This window comes from Babylonia areolata, chromosome 19 (assembly GCF_041734735.1).
Source record: "Babylonia areolata isolate BAREFJ2019XMU chromosome 19, ASM4173473v1, whole genome shotgun sequence".
Taxonomy (NCBI): Eukaryota; Metazoa; Mollusca; class Gastropoda; order Neogastropoda; family Buccinidae; genus Babylonia; species Babylonia areolata.
This window is the reverse complement of record NC_134894.1, coordinates 47,471,264-47,476,263: the sequence shown is the minus strand read 5'-3', so window position 1 is coordinate 47,476,263 and position 5,000 is coordinate 47,471,264. Positions and strand designations below refer to the sequence as shown.

At 44.5% G+C, this 5,000-nt stretch overlaps 1 protein-coding gene across 1 annotated transcript in view; it reads left to right on the top strand.

Moving 5' to 3' along the window:
- Positions 1-5,000, top strand: part of LOC143294340 (corticotropin-releasing factor receptor 1-like) — a 145,968-nt gene that overhangs the window by 138,447 nt on the left and 2,521 nt on the right. The window lies entirely within an intron of this gene.

The following is a 5,000-nucleotide window of genomic DNA, read 5'->3' as shown; positions in this document are numbered from 1 at the left end:
TGATGATGATGGTGGTGGTGCTGCTGTTGCTTATGACTACGATGTCGTGAATGAGAGGAGACATGGTGTTGGTGATGATGACGAGGATTATAATGATTGTTATGATGATGATGATGTTGTTGATGGTGTAGTGGTGGTAGTGGCTGGTGGTGCTGCTGATTAGTGGTATAGTGATGATGATGATGGTGACGATACTTTGTGCGCACGTGACGTAACCACCAGAACGCACTGCCGCCCACCACTACCCCCACCCCCAACTGTGTATGTATGAAAGTCGTGACCATCAGAACAGCAGAGGAGATAAACTGATGTCCCGACAATCTTGGCTAGAATGTGATTATAGTCGAGAGTGTCTCGCCCAAAGTGCATCCCCACTGTCTCGGCCAAGAGGGTTTGGGGACAGCCGGCGATGGGACGGTTCCCAAAGGCCAACTAGCCCCCAAGGCTGCAACACAAAGATCCAGTGCAGTTTTGCCTCCTAGTTTGAGTCATGGTCCTTCACAAAAAGACTAAGCCGTAAATGAGTTTCCCACTGCAGTGAAGAAACTATTGATAATACAGCTTTCACTTTGCTGTTGGCCCAGTTGTATGCTTATGTCAATCTGCAACTAAGTAACGCCTGTTGACAAACAGACAACTAACTAACCAACCACATCCCTCGGAAACGGACAGAGACAGGGAGGTATTGTAGTAGTAACTGCAATCTGTCCCTGTCCTGCACACACACACACACACACACACACACACACAGAAATGGAGTGATGGCCTAGAGGTAAATCGTCCGCGTAGAAGCGAGAGAATCTGAGCGCACTCTCCGAATCCCGGCACAGTCGCCAGTATTTTCTTCCTCTTCACTAGACCTTGAGTGGTGGTCTGGACACTAGTCATTCGGATGAGACGATAAACCGAGGTCCCGTGTGCAGCATGCATTTAGCGCACGTAAAAGAACCCACGGCAACAAAAGGGTTGTCTCTGGTAAAATTCTGTAGAAAAACCCACTTTGATAGGAAAAACAAAAACAAAAAACCCTGCAGCCATGAAAAGAAAACGGTGGCGCTCGCAGTGTAGCGACATGCTCTCCCTGGGGAATTTCACTCAGAGAAATCTGTTGTGACAACAGCAATACAATACAATACAGTACAATACAAAACAGTACAACTCTTTTGAAGCAGCAGCACCTCGCGCTTTCCAGAGATTGCTCTGTACCGGTCTCTGCCTCTGGCTCCTCCCAGTGTCACTCCCCTCCTCCTCCTCCTCCTCCGCCCCAGCTGCCCACTGCTCCAAGACAAAGGCAGGGCAGCTTGGAACCACCACCACCACTGCCACTACTGCTACCACCACCATCACAACCACCAGTGCCAATGCTGCCTCTACTGCCGTTCCAGCCAGCAGGTCCATCATCTACAAGACGACAGCCGGCAGGAACCAGTGTCATGTCAGACGAGGAGGTGTGGGGGAGGGGGTGTTGGTTGTTGTTGATGGTGTGGTGGTTGTCGTTGAAACGCTTCAGTACCTCGCTGTGCACCTTTTCAATCCTATGTGCCCAAGGGAAGTCCTCAGTTTTGTGTGAATTTTGTGGCAAAAGTTTAGTTCGTATATTTTTTGGGATTTTTTTGTTTTTGTTTTTGTTTTTTGTTGTTGAAAGTTTCTGTGTCTAAGACAAATTCGCTGTGCACCTGTTTAATCAAAATATGTGCCCTTGGGAAATTCCTCAGTCTATTTGTGAATCTTGTGGCAAATTTTTGGTTGCTATCGTTGTCGTTTGAAAGTTTCTGTGTTCAAGACCGAATCGTTCACTGTGCACCTGCTCAATCCTATGCGCCCAAGGGAACCCCTCAGGTTTGTGAATCTTGTGGCAAAGGTTTGGTTGTTATTGTTTTTGTTGAAATGCTTCAGTGTGTAAGAACGCGTTGTTTGCTGGTCCACCTGTTAGTTGAATCCTGTGTGTCCAAAGGAAATCCTCAGTTTTGTGTGAATCTTGCGGCAAAATTTTGGTGGTTGTAATTAGTGATGTTATTGAAAAGTTTCTGTGTGTAAGACCAAGTTGTTCGCTGTGTACCTGTGTGTTGCATCCTATGTGCCCAAGGGAAGCCCTCAAATTTGTGAATCTTGTGGCAAAAGTTTTGTTGGTAATGAATTTGTTTTCAAAGTTTCCGTGTGTAAGACGCTCTGCACATGTTGAATCCTATGTGCCCAAGGCAAACCCTAAATTTGGTGAATCTTGTGGCAAAGGTTTGGTTGCTGTCTTTGTTGTTGAAATGTTTTTGTGTGAAAGACCGAGTCAGTCGTTGTGCACTTGTTGAATCCGAAGTGCCCAACGGAAGCCCTTAGTTTTAATTAAAACTTGTGGCAAAAGTTTGGTTGTTATAATTTTTCGTTTAAATGTTTCCGTGACTAAGACTGAGTTGTTGTGTAATCGTCGAATCCTACGTGCCCAAGAGAAGCCCTCAGTTTTGTGTGAATCCTGCGGCAAACTTTGGTTGTTATCATTGTGGTTGTTGAAAAGATGTAAAAACCGAGTTACTCACTGTGCGCCTGTTGAATGCATTGTGCTAAGGCAAACCCTCAATGTTGTTAATCTTGTGGCAGAAGTTTGGTAGTTATAATTCTTGTTGAAATGCTTCAGTGTGTAAGACTGCGTTGCTCGCTGGTGCACCTGTATGTTGAATCCTATGTGTCCAGAGAAGATCCTCAGTTCTGTGTGAATCCTGTGGCAAAATTTTGGTTGGTATCATTATTGTCGTTGAAAAAGTGTTTTTTTGTGTGTGAAAGAACGAGTTGCTGTACAGCTTTTAGATCAATGTGCCAAAGGGGAGCAGTTCTGAATCTTGTGGCGTTGTCGGTGACAAGCAGCTGTGTGTGAGACCTTATCGTTGTAAAACTAACGAATCCTATGAGCCTAAAGGAAAACCACCAGTTTCTGAATTTTCGAGAAGACTTAAGTTGCTGTAAAACTAACGAATCCTATGAGCCTAAAGGAAAACCACCAGTTTCTGAATTTGCGAGAAGACTTAAGTTGCAGTTGAAATTCTTATGTGTGAAAGACTGAGTCGATGTATAGCTGTTAACCCTATGAAAACATACCAGAGAGAAACCATCGGGTTTGAATTTTGTGCAAAACTTTTTTTTTTATCGTGTTTTGTTTTAAAAGCTTCTGTGTGTAAGACCGAGTCATTGTAAGACTTTCCATCCCATGTGCCGGAAGGGAAATTCTCAGTTCCCGAATCGTATGAGAAGACATTGTTTTGTTCAGATCTGTGGTTAAAACGCTTCTGCGTGCTAAGACCGAATCGATGTGGAACTGTCACGTCCCGTGTGCTTAAAGAGAAACCCTTCCTAATGAATCTTGTGGCAAAGACTTTGCTTGTTACGGTTGTAGTTTCAACGCGTCTGTGTATAAGACAAAGTCATTTTGCAGCTGTTAATCATTTGTGCCAAAGAGAAACAAACCCTCAGTTTTGAGTCCTGTGGAAACATTTTAATTGCTACAGGGTTGTGGATGTAACGCTTATGTGTGCAAAACCGAATCGTTTTCTAGCTGTTAAACCTTACGTGCCGTCAGCAAATCCTCAGTTCTGAATCTTGTTGGTAAATTTGGGTTGTTAAAGTTGTTGTTGGAAAGCTTCTTTGTGTACGACCGACTCGTTATAAGACTTTTGATCCTGTGTTCATGCCAAAGGGAAACCCTCATTTATTTTGCGAATCTTAGTTGCTTTTTGATGTGTTCATCATGTGTGGTTGAAGGGAAAACTCTCAGTTTTGTAACCTTGTGGCATTCTTTGGTTGTTTCTTTAGTGGAAATCCTGTGGTGAAACCTTTGTTGTTATAGCTATAGTTGGAACGCTTCTGTGTGTAAGACCGAATCTTTATACAACTGTAAGATCCTGTGTTCCCCAAACGAAAACCCTCAAGTTATGAACTTCGAGACAAATACTTTGGTTACTTTAGTGAAACGCTTCTGTGTGTGAAACCGAGTCATTGTGCAGCTGTTGTGCCAAAAAACAGAAACTATTTTGAAGTTCTTGGCGGACATTGCGGTCATTCTTGGCTGGGTTAAAAAGAACCCCCCAGGGGTTAATTTTGCCAGGGTAGAGACAACAGAGTGTGTGTGTGGGGGCGGGGGGGGGTAGGGGGGGGGGGGAAGGGGGGCGGTTTCAGTTAAGGCTATCCCGGAAAGATCCCCTTCCTATTTATGTAGCTTGATTAAACAGTCGGAGGGGGATAATTTCCAATTATGGGGATGGGGGATTGTAATTGTGATTCTATTTCTTTTTATCACAACAGATTTCTCTGTGTGAAATTCGGGCTGCTCTTCCCAGGGAGAGCGCGACGCTACAGCGCCACCCATTTTTTCTTTTTTCTTTTTTTTTATTTTATTTTATTTTTTGTATTTTTTCCTGCGTGCAGTTTTATTTGTTTTTCCTATTGAAGTGGATTTTTCTACAGAATTTTACCAGGACCAACCCTTTTGTTGCCGTGGGTTCTTTTACGTGCGCTAAGTGCATGCTGCACACGGGACCTCGGTTTATCGTCTCATCCGAATGACTAGCGTCCAGACCACCACTCAAGGTCTAGTGGAGGGGGAGAAAATATCGGCGGCTGAGCCGTGATTCGAAGCAGCGCGCTCAGATTCTCTCGCTTCCTAGGCGGACGCATTACCACTAGGCTACCATTCTGAATTACCCCAGGATTAAAAAAAAAAAAGTAGTAAGTGGGGCCTTTGAGACTGTGACACCGGCTGGTTGATTTTCTGGTTGTCAGTGTGTTGCTCCGAAGAAACAATAGTGTGTGTGTGTGTGTGTGTGTGTGTGTGTGCCAATCAGTTCCCTGGATGAAGTGGACGGTGTTTGTCGTTGATTCTCTCTCTCTCTCTCTCTCTCTCTCTCTCTCTCTCTCTCTCTCTCTCTCTCTCTCTCTCTCTCTCTCTCTCTCACCATACCTTTCATCTCTCATCTCTCACACTCATATCTTTACAACTCTGTGTGGTGTGTGTGTGTGTG